The sequence below is a fragment of the Arvicola amphibius genome, chromosome 2 (genome assembly GCF_903992535.2).
Source record: "Arvicola amphibius chromosome 2, mArvAmp1.2, whole genome shotgun sequence".
Lineage (NCBI taxonomy): Eukaryota > Metazoa > Chordata > Mammalia > Rodentia > Cricetidae > Arvicola > Arvicola amphibius.
In genome coordinates, this window is record NC_052048.2 from 159674610 (window position 1) to 159695841 (window position 21232).

A 21232-nucleotide genomic window follows, 5' to 3' on the forward strand; every position below is an offset into this window, starting at 1 on the left:
TGAGTTCGAGTTCAGCATGGTCTGCAAGAGCTAGTTCCAGGACAGGATCCAAAGCTACAAAGAAACCCTGTCTCAAAAAAAACTAAAAAAAATACTGAATTCAGAATTCAATAGCAAAAATAATTTGTATTGTACCAGCCATTGAGATTCCAGGAACTTAAATAAGTTATGAAACTAAGTGCTGAGTTAGTTCTAATGATAAAATCTAACTAAAATATGTAAACATTAGATAACAGTTAAAAGCAACAAAACCATCTTTCTACTTAGTTGGCTTTAATTGTTGCAGCATCTGCTGTATTGTACATTTTGTTTAAACACAAATGCTCAGCAGAAAAAATAAAAGGAACCTTCAGCACTCCTAACTGAAAACTTTGAAATACAGATACTTGAACATGGGATGGGAATTAATCAATTTCATGGCCCCATAGTAAACAAAATTGAAGCAATGGGGAAGTTTTGAGGAACCTACTTTATGTATGTCCCTGCTAATTATTCACAGCTACCTTGTATTCAACATTTCAACATTGAGAAGTTAGAGATGGAAGAGATTCAAGAAAGGTGAAAACCTTTATGAGGATAAATGCTATATCTTCGATGTGATTTAGATAGAGGCCACACTTGCACAGACAATCCCAATCACTGCAAAAGGCAACACCATTTCCTAACAGAAAAGACACCAGTGTATGTCAGAGTACATTTGGGAAGGAATTTCTCTCAGGACCTTGATAGTACAAATATGGACAGAATAAATAAATCTGTCAGTGCAAACAAATTACTCACAAAACCTGCTCTCATGGGCAGTTTTCTTTCTTTCACTCAGACCTTTGGAAACAGCAGGATCTGTCACCCATGGACAGTGAGGAGAGGCTCTGTCAGATTAGCCAAGTAGTGACTGCATGCACATCCTCAGACAGGCGTCTCCACATGAGCAGTTCACCTAGGGTCTGCCGCCCGGGTCTCATCCTCCCTGCTCCTGACAACCTGCCCCTCAAGCCTCCCCAAGGGCACTATTTGTGATAAAGTCCTGACAAATACCTGTCTCAGATATCATACAGCTGTTGAAAGCTCAGTTAGTTTCACTTAAAATAGAAATAATGTCTGAATTTCATTCAAATCCAGTTTGATGTGAGTGTCAGCAAGGAATCTATAAAGAGCCCCTGGGGTTTTCTGTAGCAATTCACTAGACCCTCCTCATGTGAGGAGCTCACATAAAGAGTTGCCACACATGTATTTAAAAAAAAAAGGCCTGTTGATAAACTCCTAAATTGGTAAGTCTTGGAAAAATATTTTCCTCTTAATTTCCCCATACTCTATTTTGTAATGCCCTACCAATGGTCTAATATATTGTTTTGGCTCTCAAGTCAGGGCCTCAGATAGCTCAGGTTGGTCTGAGACTCACTATGTAAATGGGACTGGCCTTAAACTTCTGATCCTCTCTTCCCTCTCCTTGCAAGGGCTCAGAATATACATTGCACAACCATGTTTGTTTGTTTCAAAATGCATTCTATAGCCAAGATGGGAGCGTTCTTATTTACAGATCATATTAGTTGAGTCCAGCAAAGGGAAGGTCATTTGTAGACATTTGTCATTTTGGTGAAATAAATTCTATCTTCAATACCACAGACCTGTTTCAGGCAGTTTACTTTTATTTTACACTAAGGATGGATTAAAGCAGTTACAGCTCAAATGCCATCTCTCTAACAGGTGAACAGGTCTGGTATTTCTCACAGAAAAGTTAGCAAAGGTAAAGAAGAAAGTTTCTACTTCCTTCTCACCTCTTTGGCCACCCTTTTGTTCCTTCAAACACAGCTCTGTCTAACATCTGAGACATGCACTCTGAACTTAAAACACAGCTCTGTCTAACGTCTGAGACATGCACTCTGAACCATGAGATGCAAGGAAAAGAACACAGAAGAGTTGGATGGCATCAGATTCTTCTGCTAGCTGTCCTGAGAAGAGAGAAAATGAAGCACAATTAATAAAACTACTTTATATGAAAGCACTATGACCCATCATTTAGGTCAACACCTATAAGTACTTCTTTTTCATGCCTTTGGGTGACTTTGTGTGAACTCTGTACCAACAAAGTGTAACAAGTCCTAACATCTCCGAGTGCTTGAGCTCCTCTTTCCCTTTCTGAGAAAGAAGAAAGCACAAGCACAAAATAATAGTATGTGTTTGGGTTAAATTAAATCATCTAACTTGTTAAATATATCTATGACAGCATGGGTTGAAAATTAATTTTATAATACTATAAAAAACTTCTGTTTATTATGTTTTCAGCCAAAATTTTATATTCAAGAAAGACATATGTAATTTTTTACATTCGTTTCAACTTTCAGACTTACATTCAACCACAAATCTTGTGCATTAAGTAATTCTAGAATATTTACACACTAGGAAAGATTCAGAATCTACTTAATACCATTCTCCTTGCCTAGTTAAACTGAGAGCTTTAAAAAACCCTTGACCTATAATCTGCCCTGCCTGGAAGACAGTCTGGATAGTATAGAACTTATAGGAGTGGCCAAGCAATGTCCAGTTTAACTAGCGGCTCAGGCACGAGAGGGATCCCATGCCCTAAACTGCCTGGATGTCTGGGAATGAGAGACCTAGGGTGGAACCAAATATGACTGGAAAAAGAGAGAGGGGGGATTGAATCAATGAAATGATCTCTAATGATTTTCTGCTATACTCATAGATCAGTGCCTTGTCCAGTCATCATCAGAAAGGCTTCCTCCCACAGCAGATGGTGGCAGATGGAGAGACCCCAAAGCCAGATATGCAGAAAGAGAGGGAGAGTCTAAATTGGAGGTCTCCATTGGTACCCCCCTCTTGGAGAGGGGAAGAAAGATTATAGGAGTCAGAGGGGATTGCAGAATCCAGGATAAAATGACCGATTTAATCAACTAAGCAGGGTTCATCTGGGTTCACAGAGATTGAAGAAGCAAGCATGGGGCTTGCACGGGTCTACTCTGTATACGCGTCATAGCTGGTGTACTAGTGTTTTGTGGGAATTATAACAGTAGGAGGGGTGTGTCTCTGACTCTTTTGCCTGCTCTTGAGACTCTTCTACTCCTATTCGGTTGTCTTGTTCAACTTTGATATGGGGGCTTTTTGTCTTGTCTTGTTATATACTATTTTGTCCTTTTTAGTTGTTGTCTCTTGGAGGTCTTCCTTTTTGATGGGAAACCGATGAGGGGTAGATCTGCATGAGAGGAGAGGTCTGGGCAAGTTGGGGAGAGAAAAAGAAGGAGAACTATGGTAGGGATGTAGCATTTGAGAGAAGAATCTATTTTCAATTTTTTTAAAAAGATAAAGTCTTATAGAAGAGGCCTAAACAAAGTTGAAATTTATTTCTATTTCAAGTAAAGAAAATCTGAAAGAAACTTCTTTAGCAATCACATGGTCGTATGTGAAATTTCAGAAATGTTGCCTCTTTATACCTCAGTAATTCCCCATCTGTAGGGGTAGTCTCCCCTTTTCCCATAGATGTAACTCTGTGATTCATTAGTGCTATAAACATTGCTTCAACCAGCACCCCTGTACCTTGGTGGCCAAATGAAAGTGAAAAGAGGTGGCCTTCTGGAATTTATTCTTAAAACTGTTCTTATACATAATTTGTTAAAATCAAAGTGTAGGCCCAGACTTTGTGGCAAAGAGAGCTGGGTACACATTCTTTGGCTGTAACCATAGAGTCAATTATTGATTTCTTTGGGGAAAATGGAGGATCAGTGTGTGGGGACATCAAAAAGGAGTACACTGGAGAAATGAACTAGTGTGTCAACCTGAGATCAGGTCAAAAAATCCATATTCTGGCATCTTCCTAGAGGAAAAATTCACTCTTCTGACGACTTCACAAATATCTCAGTCTGAGCATTTGGAGTGATTTTTATTCCATGCACTTATTGATATTATAAATATAATAAATAAGTATGACATACATTCAACAGGTGCCACAGCACACCTCAGTGAGTGACAGTTATAAACTGTGTTACTCTTCACGTACTTACAAGACTTAGAGAAGTTCTGCAGACCTCCTTTTGTGACCTAAGACAATCTACATGCAGTAGGTCATGCAGAATGCTATTAGTTTATCTTTCGATTAAAAGTTAAAATTATAATAGTTTCCTTTTAAATTATCCTAAGATGTGTAGGTTCAGTCAGTTTAATGTCTGTGGAGCCAACTGAATAATTTACATGGTTTGGGAAGGTCACCAGCCTAGAACACAAAAGACTTATTGTAATTCCTGTGATGAAATAATCAATGTCACTTAGTAGTTAACCATACTGAAAAAAACAGAGTCTCCCTGGCTGCCTCTCCTTATTCTCAGACTATACACACAATATATTGTCCCTCATAGGATGAAGCAGCAAGACACCAGGATTGATGCATGTATAACTGCTGGCTTGAAAAGGCCTGCCTAATCCATTGACACATTCCCACTGTTTCCTTGTGGATAATTTGGGGGTGATCCTTGGGAGAAGAAATCAAGTGAAGCCTTTGCCAATGGAGTGAATATGGAGCCAGGAGAATGCATTTCCTGGTTACCTAAAGTCTCCGTGGCTTCTAAAGAAGTTAATATAAATGTTGGCCTTGGGAAAGGAGGGAATGTGTTAGATTGAAAGGAGATAAATCCCATATCATACTGTATCTGACAACATCAGCATCCCAAAGGCTGAGCTTCCTGAGTGACAGACAAACCTCGCCCACTGATAACAGCAAACAGTATGGGAAACTTGCTACTATGGATAAGAGGTTCTGTCATTTTTTTCTTTCATGTTCACTTATTTAAATAAATTTCACATGCCACTTAAAACAATACTGGTCTGAGTAGATTTTCTAAAAGAGACTAACAATAGGACATAAAATTCGATGGTCCAGTGAAACAGAGCAACTCATCTTTTCTGAGGCCCAACAATCTAAAAACCTTGTGTGGGGAAATGAAGTTGACAGCAAACTGCCAGAGAATCTAGGATCTACCCTGAAGGCAGAAATACTGTTGATAAGGGATTCCAAAGAATGCTCTGCAGTTCAACGGTTAGTTACAATAATGGGTGGAGGTTCCAAAACAAGCATGATTTGTTACAGCTAACAAATGCAAATTAATATCAAGAACAGAAAGTGAAAATTAGACACAGGCCTAGCCACAGTACAGTTCTCAATCTCAATCTCGTTCTCACAGTGGAGTCTTGGTTACCCCAAACTGTCATATCCACAATGCATGATAAAAGATGTGGAGTGTTGCTAATCAGGAATGCTCACCCAGCCCTTAATGCCCTGGGTCTTTTGTATGAATGTTCCATGTAGACAGTATTGGACACTCACCCAGTTGTCTGCCATTGCCCTGCCTGCCAAGGGTCAAGACGTAAGTCTGGTCTGGCCCTCAGTCATAAACATCCCTCTTAGAACAAAAATATTTAGTATGGGCCAAGCCTCTAAGTAAGTAAATACACTTATATCAGGCAGAATAATTTATGGGCTTAGACATTTTCTTACTTTCTTTCCAGGAGCCATACCAGGGTCTGACGCTTCCTTGGGACAGACAAAATTTGGACAAAGCTGACTAACTGAATTCATGCTTCGGCACACAGGTAGAAATCCCACAAATCTGGTGCTGATTAAATTCTGCACGGTGGGTCTGAGTGAGAATGGACCTTTGTGTGACTACTTTGAACACCTCCACTTTACTGGGTGTTGGAATTCTAGGAGAGTCCTAAGTGTATAGTTAATTGTTTCTTTTTACATGTCTTGTAAACAAAGTGGTCTGTTTCCTTGCTTTGAAAACAGAAAACAGACTCAGAAACAGGCACTTGTAGAAAATTAGGAGCTCAATACTGCTGCCATTTAGCCCATTTTTCTTTTGCTATATTTTTAAAATATCAGCCTTAATCTATTTTAGATACACAAATTATTTATTTAAAGGAAGTATAAATATAAAAGAAAATCTAAATCCATGAGGTCTTTTATTCAAATTTTGTTAGTCTTGTTCTGATCATTCTTTTAACCTAATTTTCTCTACCACTTTATTGGAAAGTCTTTACCCGTGAAAGATAAAAATGCTAATCTAAATCACAGGTTTCTTTAAGTAAGCTAGTATTTTTTTTTTAAAGAAAACAATACTTTAATCTGCCATGATAGAAGAATGGCTCATTGGTTAAGAATACTGGCTGCTTGCTCATGTTCTCCCTCCTTCTGCTCCTCATTTGAACCTTGGGATCTCAGTCCAGCGCTCCAATGTGCATCTCTGTCTCTATCTCTATCCATCACCAGATGAAGGTTCTATGGTGATATGCAAGATATTCATCAGTGTGGCTATAGGACAGGGCCAGTTCAGGCACCCTCTCCTCTGCTGCCCAAGGAACAAGCTGGGGAAATCTCCTTGGACACCTGGGGACCCCTCTTGAGTCAAGTCTCTTGCCAACCCTAAAATGGCTCCCTTAATTAAGATATATACTTCCCTGCTCCCATATCCACCCTTCCTCCATCCAAACCATCCCATTCCCCCAAGCTCTCCCCATACTCCCCTTCTCCCTTCTCTCTCCCCATCTCCCCTTACCCCCACTTCCGAGCTCCCCACCTTTGCCTGGCAATCTTGTCTACTTCCAATATCCAGGAGGATAACTATGTTTTTCTTTGGGTTCACCTTCTTATTTAGCTTCTCTAGGATCACGAATTATAGACTTGATGTCCTTTATTTATGGCTATAATCCACTTATGAGTGAGTACATACCATATTCATCTTTTTGGGTCTGGGTTATCTCACTCAGTAAAGTGTTTTCTATTTCCATCCATTTGCATGCAAAATTCAAGATGTCATTGTTTTTTACCACTGAGTAAAACTCTAAAGTGTATATATTCCACACCTTCTTTATCCATTCTTCTCTTGAGGGGCATCTAGGTTGTTTCCAGGTTCTGGCTATTACAAATAGTGCTGCTATGAAGGACCGCAAGGGGTGTGTCCACCCACTGAGACGGTGGGGTTGATCTAATGGGAACTCACCAAGGCCAGCTGGACTGGGACTGATGGAGCATGTGATCAAACCAGACTCTCTGCATCTGACTTTCATGGAGGGCTGACTGAGAAGACAAGGACAATGGCACTGGGTTTTGATTCTACTGCATGTACTGGCTTTGTGGGAACCTAGTCTGTTTGGATGCTCACCTTCCTAGACCTGGATGGAGGGGGTTGGACCATGAACTTCCCAAAGGGCAGGGAACCCTGACTGCTCTTAGGACTGGAGAGCGAGGGGGAGGGAGAGTATGCGGAGGGGGAGGGAAATGGGAGGAGAGGAAGTGGAAATTTTTAATAATAATTTAAAAAAAGAAAAAGAAAAAGAAAAAATCTACTTTCTAATTAAAATTTTGTTTCTGAAAGAAAAAAAAAGAATACTGGCTGCTCTTTCAGGGACCAGGGTTTGATTCTCAGCTCCCATGAGACACCTCATAACCTCAATAATTCCTGTTGCAGGCCACCTGGTGCACTCCTCTGGCCTATTGCAAAGCAGAAACACACACGTTGCACAGAAATACAGGCAGACGAAACACCCATTCACATAAAATAATCATTTAATTAAAAAGAAAAGCATACTTTCCAGATCCCTAAAGGTAACGTTTATTTCATGGGGACGAGGGCACACAGATGCCATGGTGAGTACATGATAGTCACTGCCTGCATGTAAGGTGTGGTTTCCAGAGATGCCACTTAAGTCCTCATGTGTGGCAGCAGTTTCTTTTACCTGACAAACTGCCTCACTAGTCCCTACTGTTATGGATTTTGTCTCTTAAATATTCTTACTGCCTTCTCCTCCAAGTTCTCAAATCTGTATTAAAGCTACTCCATTAAATCCAGTAATTTAATTTTATTACCTTTTCAGTCTCTAAGATACACCAGGAGAAGAGGAGCAGAGAGGAGACTGTACAGGCCCTAGCTGATTTCCTTGGTAGACGAGAGGCAGGGGGCTACATGAGCATGTGTGAGCTGTGTCTCAGAGCACTGGGATGTCAAAGGGATGGGTTTATTATATTATGGGTCAAACAGAGTTGAATTCAGCCCAAGGTCATCTGCTCCTCAACCCTCTTCAAGTTCTCTGTGGCCACTAGAGCAGCCCTGGTGTCAGAAATTGTTTGTCAGCCTCCAGAGGGTACTGGCTTTGCTCTTTCCACAGCAGATCCACGTTCTGTAGTGTATGGATTATTTCAAAACTGCAGTTTCATCAGCAAAAGCATAAATAATTTTTTGTGCTTAATATTTACATTACCTTTGTAAATAGTCTAAAAATGGAATCTATTGTAGATATTGCAAACAATAATACATCCGTGTAATAATATAACATAAAGCACAAAGAACAACCATGATCAGAGTCACAGCCTCTTTTTCCGTTGCATACTCCCTGGGAAAGGCACCCCACTTAGGATACTATTGTTCTAGAAATGAAATCTCAGTTTCAAAACCTCATCGCAGACAGTCATGTGCCCCTAAGCCCTTCCTCCCCTGCAGTATCACCCTCCCAGCTGAATCTTCTCTATTGAATGCATCCAAACAGCTGCAGCTCTCTGCAGAAGCTTTACTGGCGTTTCTGAAAGACAGGCTGTTTCTTAAAACATTATAACATATTTTAAACATACACAAAGAGTCTTTAAATGCACACTGATTTCCTCACGCTGACCTAAATTCCTGCAAGTGCAGTGCGAGGCTTCTGTATGCTGATCTAATAGCGGGAAGGAGTAACATCTGCTGCTATTCTATGCCTGTGATTTCTTCAAAGGCGTGAATGTCACTATTATGTGAAATGGCCACTTGTCTGATTTAAGGCATTTATTAATTGACTATTGGTGTTCCAGTGTGTTCTGTTGAGCAGAATGATGGAGTCATTAGTACTCAAATCTCCCAAAGACATACAACTATTTAAAGAAATGAATGCTCTCTGATTGTTTTAGCAATTCCACAAGAAGCCTGTGAATGCGGCCCAAGAGCTCAGTCGATTTAACAAAGCTGTGATGTTAGACAGGCACATTGGCCAAGTCAACTCCACTCGAGTCACAGAGATGCAGACACACCGCAGACTCCAGGTGATCGCAGGATTGGCAATGCAAGCTGCCACTGTTTGATTCTGCCACATTGCTTAGATCATCTTTATAATTCACAGAATCATGAGTCTCCCTCAAAAGGCTCTGGGTTATGAAAATGACCCCCTGCCAGATTAGCAGACTTTGCTCAGTCTCCTCTGCCTTTCAGACTGATCCAGAGCAAAACTGATGTCTTTTCATATGTCAATTCCTTTAGAGTGTGTCCTCCATGGGCTCAGCAAGGCTCTCTGGGATTAGGTTTAGCACATTTTGGAGTATATATAATGTTAAAATTCTTAGAAACACTGTGTGAAAGTAGGCAAAATTCAGAGATCTTAAACTTATGAAAAGGACTTTTACTACAGTCTTTGAGGAGTCTTGCCTAATAAAATATATTCTATTCTTCTCTGGGTTTAAAAAAGTAAAAATTATAAACTTAACTGATGTCAGCAGCTCATATTCTCAAACAAAATTTGCCACCATCTGCACAATCGCACTACATGATTTTTATTCCACTACAATAGAATTTTTTATGTTTAAAATATATCTAAATGACAATATCGTTATTGACCTATGCACACCTGCTGAAAGACAAACATTTTTGAAGTTCAGCTAGGTGAAAGGTTCACTGAGAAAAACTTTACTCATATTTAATATGATTAAAGTGGAAGTGAAAGTGGGTACAGGGGGTAGGGGGAAACTTAGAAAGAGGTGGGTTAGGGTAGAAGCCATGGTCCCAGAGAAAACACAAAAAAGTAATACATGGCAAATCTGGGAAATATGCACCAGGTCCTCAGCCCTTGCATGAACAAAGACTTTGTGTCTGATGTGAAAGCAGTCAAATCAGACCAGAGCAGCAGGCAGAACATCTGTGGGAGGCAAAGCCGCCCCAGGACTCAGATGAGTCTTACAAGGAGAAAGGTTAATAAAAAGATAAAAACTGATTTTCTTTTCCACAGGGTGAGGAGTCTGGGAAAGAGACTGCTAATATTTCAAGTACTCATATATATTAATTCGTGTCACCCACAAAGAAAGGCAAAATTTGACCACAGCAATAATAAAAGAGTGCAGCATATCAAATAGAATGAATTTGTCTATAGTTTACCTCATTTGATGTCTGATTTAAAGACAGGGACAGCAGTAAGGACTATCTTTTTCTAGTCCTCAGGATGTGGTAGAAATTGGGTGTGAAAAAGAAACTATAAGTCAGTGATAGCAATTATTATTTGTTACTTTTTAAAGCTAAGGCTTTAAAATTTATAATATACTTCTTATTGTTTTTATCATTATATCATTTGACTTATAATGTCATCACTGTGACTATAGGAAAACTTTTCAATTTTTTTTTTCTGGGGAGCCCTATGATTTCAAAAGTTTCAGTCTGTGACTGGCTGTCTCATTTTTGTTCTCTTTGGCCACAAAACATCATACTGGGAACATGTGAAAGAACAAAGCTTTTTACCTGATGGCAGGCAAGAAAGAGAGAGAAAGTCTAGGGACCAGATAAAACCTTCTAAGTCAACCTCCAGGGACTAATTCCCCAGCTAGTTCCCACTTTCTAAACTTCCAACGTACTCCACAAATAGAACTACATGAGTTTTATTCTCAAACAGTAGAACTATTATATCTAAATATATGTAAACAACAATATCTGTATTGACCTATGCACACATATCTACCTGCTGAAAGACACATCTGGAGTCTAAATTATACTTTTGCAGTTAAGCTTTGTTGGTATAAGCAGGTCTGGTTTATTCATCTGCTGCATGCTATTCCATCAGATTTATTTATCCATTCTCCTTTGAATGGAAACTTATGTTGAATCTACATCTTCATACTGCAGCAGTTCTCCTAAATGAGGCCATCCGGTCTCTTTCTCTGCACATTTCATAATTTCTCTAAGATAAACCTAGAAAAAATAGTGTTCATCTTAAACATTTGAACATTTTAAATGTTATAATATTATTCTCCAGGGAGGATGTATGAATTTGTTACCTATCACTGGTATTTTATGAGTTCACCTTTTTCCATATCTCAAACATAGTTCCAGTTTTAAACATTTGCAATTTGTGACCTTTAAATATTTGTCAGAGTGTTCCACAGGAGGTCATGTTTGTTCTCTAATCCTGCCATAAAACAACTGCAAAGAATCCACATTCAGCATGTCCCAGTGCAGGAAGGCAGAGGGCAATGCATCAAGTATCTGAGAGCTACAGAGCTTGCTTAGGGCTTGCAGGTGGTGGGGGCCTTGCCTTTCTAGTTTTGACTGACTTTTTCATTTCTGGTTTGTGGCTCTCTCATCTTCAAAGCTAGCACTGTGACATTTTCAAATTTCTGAATATGATCCTCTGTCTTCTTTCCTTTATAAGAGCCCTTGCAATTACACACTTATTATCTAAATAATCCCAGATCATCTCCTCAGCTAAAGGGCAGCTGACTTCCACTTGTGTCCCTAATTCCTCCTTGCACTGTAACCTCACGTATGTGCAAATCCTGACCACGATTGCATTGTTTTTCATCAGGTTAAATTTCATGTTGTCCTGATTACAATTGAGGCTATTTTTTAAATGTTTATTCACATTTTGGATTTTGCTTATGGAGCTCCACATTTTTAGTATTGACTTTTCCTTTTCTACAAAATTTAAGTAACTCCTTTATATATTTAGGATTCTAGTCTCTTGTGGATTGCATGCCTTTTGGATAAAATCTTCAAGCCAGTGGATGACTTGTCCTTTCTTTTAGCTGTCTAGAAATGAGAAGCACCATTGACAGTAATGTTGGTGTGGAAGAGCCATTAAATTTACCCCCTCTTGAGTTACATTTTTGTAGCTCATGGAATCTTCCTACCTTGAAGCTGTCTTCATTACTTTCAGCTGTTATATAAGTGTAGATCATTCTTGTATGGTTCAGAAAGTTTGTGTTCTCTTTTATCAATCCTCGTAGTTTTACATAAATATTCTTTGATTCCCAGGGTAGACAGTTACAGTATCTTCAGAAAAAGAAAGGTTTTATTTCTTTCTCCGGTTCTTGCATGTTTTCACTTTTTATTGTATGGCCTGGAACCTCAAGTGCATCACTGACTAAAATTATCAATAACAGCATTTTATATTGTTCCTTTGACTTGCAGTAATTATTTCTAAAACTGTATTACTGAGAATATATCTTCCTAAGCTTCTAGTAGAAGATGTTAGGACTGCTTACAAAGTTTAATAGCTTCTTCCTAATCTAATTTAGTAAGAGTTTGGCTACAAGTAAATACTGAATTTTAGTAAACGATCAATCAGATTTGTATTATAAAAATATAATCGAAGATAAATGTAGATTAATTATTCTTTTCAGTGGCCAGCATAATTTTATTTAAGCTCACATCTATTTTATTTTTAAGCACCAAATAATAAAAACCTATAGAATCATGCAATTACTGAATAAAATATTTCACAAACCTAGACCTACACTGGGAAAAAGATAGTAAGAAAATCGGTCAATTTGGAAGTACTCATTTTAGGCACGAGATAGTCCAGTATGCTTCTAGACTAAGAAGGCCACCACTAAGACATCTAATGCCCCAATAAGAACTACCATTGCCCCCGATGCACCTGCTCAGAGTGGGGACACACCAGACATAAAAGGTTATCTTAATTGTCTTCAACAAGAGTCAGCTACATGCCTTTTTTCCCCACAGACCTTCTCCCAGCTGTTAGGAAAGCTTTCTTTAACAGTCCGAGTTCTTGCCAGTCAACACACACACACACACACACACACACACACACACACACACACACACCCTTTGTTTTTGCTGCATAACCAGCTGAAGCAGGGAATAGGGGCACTGGCTAGCAAACACAGAGTTTAGACCATCCTGAAGACCATGCGTGCTCTTCCTCCAGAAGAGCATTATTGACATTCTCATTATTCACATTCTGAAAAGAATATATTTCACAGACTCAGACCTCTAAAAATACAAGATTTTTTTATAAATTTTCAAATGTTTGCTAAAAGTCTATTTTGAAATTACCTTTAAAACAGAACTTTAACTTAAAGAAAAACGAGATGTGTATTGCTCTTGAACATCATCTGAAAGCAGAAATCAAATTCATTCAAAGTTATTTTCTGCCTTCAAACTGTCTTGGTAGTTACTGCACTGTGGTACACTTGTATTTCTTATACATTAATGTCATGAGGTTTCTAGAACAAATTACCTAATAAATTCTTGCATGTCTTTATATGTCTATAGCATAAGAAAATGGACAAGTTACACACTGGGATGAGTAGAACTGGCAAGAAAAGAAAGATTGGAGGAAGGAAAGAATGACAAGAGAGAGAGTGAGAAAGAGAGAGACAAGGAGAGAGAGAGGGAGGGACAGAGAGAGAGAGAGAGAGAGAGAGAGAGAGAGAGAGAGAGAGAGAGAGAGAGAGAGAGAGAGGGGGGAGAGGGGAGAGGAGAAGGATTCTTCTTTACAGACTCCCGAAGGGCTGGAAGAGATCTTGCTAGTCTCAAGCATTTTTCATACAAAATCAGACACGACTCAGGGTGCCTATTAAATGTGGTGTGGAGCAGCTAGTTAGCAGCCTCAGAGGTGTCCCGCCCTACTTTTTGTAGCATCTGCGTTTGGAGCTATCACTGTTACTGACAAGAGCCTTGTACTCCCTTGCCAGGACGCAGATGAGTCAGGGAGAAGCACTCAAAATGATTGCACATTCTTTCTCGCAGGCTATGACAAGAGCTGATCAGTGCTGCCAGGGCAGCTTATGCAGACCATCACTGCCCCCTTGTTTCCGAAAGAATGCTAGATGCCTTGACTTCTCAGAAGAGTGTTAAAATAAATCAACTGCATTAAATAAGAATGAGAGCATGTCTATCCATTTCATTGTAAAAGTTCAATGAATTCATATCTCTGACTATGTCTAACAGTTATTGATTGAGTGAATAAGCTCCTCCCCTGGGGGAAAAAAATAAGGCACTATTCAAGGTTAATCAACCTAATTGTGTAAATTAAGCAACTCTTATCCTATCTTAATCTAATATTTCAAGTCATTCTAATAATACCAGCTCTAGATTTTGCTTCCATTTTTACTGATTGTATACAGTTGAAGTTACATTAGCAAATGTTAGTCTTCTGTGAATTAAGCAACAACAGATACATTGAGGCAATCCAGCAGATCACTGTAAGGCTATCTTTCCTTAATGTTAAAATGTAACCTGCTAATCACAGCACAAAGATGCAGAGTAAGACACTAAGGATTATACAGCCTTCTTGCCTAAAACAAAGAAATAGTATTTAAATATAGACTGCGCCTTACAAGCAACTGCATTTCTAATATGTCACTCAATGAGAAATTTAACTGAAAATTAGCTCAAATCTCTCTTCTCTCCTGTTTCAAATATCATTTTCAGCCTTTGTAAAATAATATTTTAGTCTGCTTAAGATGCTATAACAAAGAACCGTAGAGTGGGTAGATTAAACAATACAAATTTCCCACAATTCCAGAGCAGTGAAGCTGAAAAATCAAAGTATCAGCAATCTGGCAAGTATATTTATTTTAGCTTGCTGACAGCTACACAACACAGAAGAAAGGCAGAAATGCTCTCTTGTCTCAATAGACAATTTATCACAAAGGCACTAATCCAATTCATGAGGCTTTCTCTCCCATGATCTACTTGTCCCCCCATATCCCCAACTCAAAATACCATTATGTCAAGGATTAGGGTTCCAACTCAGGCATTTTGCAGATACACAAACATAAAGTCATAGTGTTGACAAATAACAGAATAACCAGCCATTGCAGTCAAACTCATTAATAGAAAAAAATAGTTTCTCAGCATCTATTTCATTCAGTTTGGTTTACAGTCATGAAAAGTTCTGTGGAACCTTTCACAAAATATCTACTTAGATCCAACAGTGCAGGGCACACACACCATGTGGCTATGTGAAGCTCTGCAATTTTCAATTTTAATGTATCTTCAGATATTATTTTTGTTTTTCAAGGAAAAGGATGAGGTTGAAGTTCACTGATTTACCTGAATTAAAATGAAACCTCTCCATTCCTGATCCACTGCCCATTATTCACGCCATCCATAAGCGAAGCAAAAGCTAATTAGACAACTTAAGAAAGAAAGGCTGATGTCAGTTTGCAAAGAAATGTTTTAAAATGCTGTGCAGTCATTTAGTTTAAGTTTAAAATGTGAATAAAATGCCTGTACTTGATCTTTTTCCCACTGCTACGACAAAGTATTTGGAAAAAAACAAAAAACAGCTTGAAGATTGAAGGTCTTGTTTTGATTCCTAATAGGAAAAAACAATGTCTTAAGGAAGGGTCTAGAATGGGACCACTGTAGAGTGCAGCAGCTAGTCACGTGGTGTCCACATCAGAAACTAAACACTCCACTTGCCTTCCCCTTTGTTCTCAGTCCATAACCCCAGCACGTTGCATGGTACCACCCAAATTCAGGGGGAATCCTCACCATAATCAAACCTTTCTGAAAAATGGTCCTCAGAGACATGTCCAGTGTTATTTCCCTTAGTGCATTTCAAACACCTCACACTGACAAATCAAGATTACTCATTGCAATATTAAAAATTATAGAGATATTTTATTAGAGCACATCAGTTATGCATAGCAGTGAGGACCATAGACAAATTTCACATGGGTTTGTCATTCTTCCATCCTATACATCCTACGCACACCGCTCCCACTCTAGCTTCCCTCCCACTACTCCTTTCCATTCTGTTAGTCTCGTTTCTATTTCACAATAGTATATAGACGATTTCACGGATTTATATAAAATCTAGGATCCACAAATGATGGAACCATCTCAGACCAGTGAGATGGCCCAGATAACAATCTGAGTTTCATCACTGAAAACTGACTGTTTAAAGTGGTCTTCTGACCTAAGCTCCCTGGCAAACCTCCCCACAATAATAATAAAACTGCAAGAAAGTGCCTATTTGAGGCGTGGTGATTTTTGAATGAGGATGGGTCCCATACGCTCATTTGTTTAAAGTGTGGGAAGCGTTAGGAGGAAGTGTGGCCTAATTGGAATGGCTTTGCTTGAGGAGGTGTGTTACTGGGAGTGAGCTTTGAGGTAGCAAGGAAGTCAGGACCACGACGGGTGTGTCCACCCACAGAGACGGTGGGACTGATCTAATGGGAGCTCACCAAGGCCAGCTGGACTAAGACTGAACGAGCATTTGATCAAACTGTACTCTCTGAATGTAGCTGACAATGAGGGTGGACTGAGAAGCCAATGATAATGACACCGGGTTTTGATTCTATTGCATGTACTGGCTTTCTGAGAGCCTAGTCTGTTTGGATGCACACATTCCTAGACATGGATGGATGGGGGAGGGCCTTGGACTTCCCAAAGGGCAGGGCACCCTGACTTCTCTTAGGACTGGAGAACGAGGGAGAGGGGGAGGGGAGGGAGTAGGAGAGAGATGGGATGCTGGGAGGAGGTAGAAATTTTTAATAATAAATGAAAAAAAAATGCCAGACCTAATCTCTCTCTTGGCCAACCACTTGAAGATCAGTTGAAGCTTTCAGCTGCTGTCCCAGCATCATGTCTACTTGCCTGCCACCACACTCCCTGCCAGGATGATAATGGCGTAACCATCTGAAACTATAAGCAGATGCCCAATAAATACTTTTTTATGTTACCTTGGTCATAGTGAATCTTCACAGCAGTAAAACAGAAGTCATGAGTGTGCTATGCTTAGTTGCAAGTGTCATTTCATATTGCTCTGTGTGCAGAAAATATCTCGCTGCACATCTTGAACATTTATCTTTTGCTAATTAGAGCTCAATAAAGCCAAAAGAAACTAAACTTAAATGCAAAAGTTAAACTTTAAGTTGACACCAATAAAATGTTAGCCATGGATTCCTCATGTCACCTATAATTTCAGTAAAAGTCACTGCTGAAATCTGGAAGAATTGAGAGATGTATGACTACAGTGTGGTTGTGCACAATTCACAATGTCTTGAAGGTTGCCTCACAAAACATTTTATGATTATAGAAGTCTCTTATGACAATCAAATCCATTGCTAACACCCTGAAATTAAAGCAAAATTACACAGCTGTTTTTTAAACTTTTGTTAAATTGCCCTTTAAGATGTGGAATGAAAAATTCTAAAATTAATTTTATTTTAGAAATCAGCACACCACATTTATGTCATAACCAATAAAAAACAAATATACTATTTGACTATTTGTACCAATTGCCTTTCCTCTTCAACAGATCTAGAGAAATACTGAGCAGTAAACATTACAAGAAAGTGTAGAACTTGTCTTTTGAAATGATATCTGCAATGAATTCTAAGTTAAATACTCTATGCATAAAAGTGGTGCTGAGTTCGTAATTTGTTCATGTGAAATTAAGCCCATGAGGGCGATTTAAGAAATTCAACCACTCAAAGAAATGTGCTTTCTCGTTTGAATAATTCACCTTTATATCTTGCTGCAGTTATCTGGCAGATTTTCATTATTCTGTCCCCATGATGACTATTATCAGAAGTTATTTACCTTTCAAACTTATATCATTAGAATGCAGAGCATCTATATTGAAAAAAGAAATCCTGGTTAGTCAAATTGATTCCATTCCTTTTACTTACTCTTTTAATATTTCTATTTTTTGAAATTGAAATATAGTTATACCATCTTCTCCCTTTCTTTTCCTTTCTCCAATCCTTCCCATGCAATAACTCCCTTTCTCTCTCTCAAATCATGGCCTTCATTTTTTGTTGCTTATATGCAAAAACATCGTATCATTTCTTATATTATATGTCCCTAAATATATAAATATAACCTTTGTGATCCATATAACATTGCATGTGTGCATACATGATTTCAGGGAAGAACACTTGGTATTGAATAACCAATTGGGGGGCTCTTCCCCATGGAAGATTCTTTCTCCTATTTTCCCTCTTTGGTGTTAGTATGTATGCTGATGTAAAATGTAATGGAACCACTATGAGCTGAAAACTCAAAAATTATTAATAAATTCTTCCTCTTTTAACCAATTACCAATTGTTTCAGATATTTCATCACAGTCATGAAAAAGGCATACTTCAACTGGCTTATCACTCCTTCCTTACTCCTACTAAATACATTTTCTTATATTCTGTATACCAAATACTTCTCTCTGACACTTCCAAATACTGCTCCCTTTACCAGGAATGTTCTTCCTCTTTTCTCAGCTTATCAATTACCTTCTCATTGTTCACATCTGAGCCTTCTCCTAAGACAAATCTCAAGTTACTTATTTATTTTTGCTGTGATAATGTATCCGGAAAAAACAGCTTATGGGAAGAGCATTTTAGTTTGAACTTTGAGAGGATACAGACCATCACCACGGGGAATGCATGGCAGTCAGAGCCTGACACCAACTGGCTGCATTGCTTGTACAGTCATAAAGATGAAGTAACGAATAGATAGTACTATAAAACCTCATGTCCTGCCCTCAGGACCAACTTCCACAGCAAGCTTTTACCTTCTAAAAGCTCATGACCTTCCCAAACTGTGTTACCAGCTAGGGTACAGTATTCAGACATATGAGTCTATAGGGTATCATGAACCATTACACTTGCCTTTAATCTTGACATATGCCTGGAATCCAAGTTACCACATTGCTGTGATATTTCAACTCAGTAACCAGTTAGTTCAGGTGATTAATTTATACATACAGTAGTTCTTTGTTTAATCATTTATCTGGTATGGATTAGACTTTCTATCCATTTTGACTATAAAATCTTTGACGGCCGCAGTCATATTTCCATGAATTCACAAAAGTATTTTCAATATATAACTAATTTACCTGTTCAATATTAGATAAATAAATGAGTAATTGGGAAAGATGTCAACAAAGTTTTGAATCCCTGTAGTACTTTATAATGCATGGAGCTTAGAAAAATAACAAAGAAATGTCAACAATATCAAGATAAGGAGAGAGAGCAGTTCTGAAAAAATGATACTGTAGAGAATATACTAAGTATTTCCTTTACCTAGTGGAAACTTGAGTTATTTTTAAAAATTAGATTTTTCAAAAGTGTTTAAATTTGCAAAGTACTCAAGTAAAGCATTCCTATGGTACTGCTCATCTATGTGTAGTTAAATATTGTTAAGGATGTTCAGGCAAATAAGTAATTTCAAGTCAAACAATTTTATGGAGTCACTATTGGTAATTATTTATAACTTTGATGGATATTTGCTGATAATGAAATGCTCTATTGCTCTTTATCACTTGCATGCATTGATAATACAGCTGGCAAGAGTTAGACAGTATCTCAGGATCCAGAACAGAGATTTTCCACAGTATGAAGTTAATTAAGCCACACAGGGGCTCCAATCCCTGAACTCACCCTCATTAACACCATGCTGTAACCAACCACACCAAATAGCCAGAGAGTCTGAAGGCCGAAGTATTCCTACTGGCATTTGAATTCTGATTTTTAATCAGAGAAGAATCCATTTTTGATATTTATCAAAATTTTAGAGGTAAAAACCACAGTTTAATTATATAGATATTTCAATGTCAAGGTCATAGCTAAACCACATTTAAACTTTATAGATAAGGCCTGTGGATTTTTCTTTGAATTATTCCATTTCCCTAAGCATTATGAATTTTGGAATAGGAAACTCATGGCAGTGATCTTCTTTGAGCACAGGACGTCCATAGAATAAAAAACAACACAAAATAAACTCAAAATCTAGTGGCCCTGTTAAATTGAAAAATAAAATCTGATTTATTCTAATCCTATTTATTTCTAAATGTGTTCCTAACAATTACATTAGACACATACACACATGAATAGTTATGTATATGCATTTGCATATGCAGTTATTGTCACTTTATGGAAAACAGTTCACATATTTTCTCCATATTCTGAACGCCATTTATGTTCCAAATCAACTAGTAAAAGCTCTCATATTTCAGTAATTCCGGGACCCTGAAACACATATTTGTAGTTTTTCTTCTATATATTTTGTATTTCGGGGAAAGGAAAAATACTAACCTGTGAATATTGCTAAGAGAAGAATAGCTCATAACACTGAAGCCATCATTGAGAATAAAATGTTGCTAGATGTATTAGTCGTTTTTCTGATGCTGTAATCAAACACCAAGACTAAAAGCAACTCAGGGAAGGAAGGTTTATTTGGACTTATGGTGCCAGAGGAATAGATTCCTTTATGGTGAGCAAGATACATCAAAAAGCAAGGAATTATGATGGCAAGAGAATACTTTTATCTTCACAGGAAGCTTAGAGAGCAGGAAGTGGGAAAAGAGTGAATAACTTCAAAATCCATCCCCTCTCCTCAGCTGCCCAAGGAACTAGCTGGGGGCGTCTTCCTGGACACCTAGGAACCCCTCTAGAGTCAAGTCTCTGCCAACCTTAGAATGGCTCCCTTAATTAAGATATATAATTCCTTGTTCCAATATCCACTTTTCCTATATCCCAACCATCCTATTCCCCCAAGCTCTTCCCATCCTCCACTTCACACTTTTCTCTCCCCATCCCCCCATCCCCATATCCCACCCCACCCCCAAGTTACCATTTTTTGTCCAGCAATCTTGTCTATTTCCAATATCCAGGAGGATAACTATATGTTTTTCTTTGGATTCACCTTCTTATATATCTTCTCTAGGATTTTTTTTATGATCCAGATCTTATTGCCATACTCATGAATATCTTGCATATCACCATAGAACCTTCACCTGGCATTGGATGGAGAAAATGACAGAGCCCCCCATAGAAGCACCGGATTGAGCTCCCAAGGTCCTGATGAGGAGCAAAAGGAGGGAGATCATGAGCAAGGAAGTCAGGACCGTGAGGAGTGTGTTTACCCATTGAGATGGTGGGACAGATCTAACGGGAGACCACCAAGTCCAGTTGGAATGGGACTGATGGAACAGGGGACCAAACCGGACTCTCTGAATGTGGCTGACGGTGGAGGAGGACTGAGAAACCAAGGACAACGGCGATGAGCATGAACTCTACAGCATGGATGGGCTCACTGTGAGCCTTGTCAGTTTGGTTGCTCACCTTCCTGGACTTAGGGGGAGCTGGGAAGACCTTGAACTTAACATAGTGAAGGGAACCCTGATGGCTCTTTGGCTTGGAGAGGGGCGGAGTGGGGGTATGGGTGGAAGGGAGGGGAGGGAAATGGGA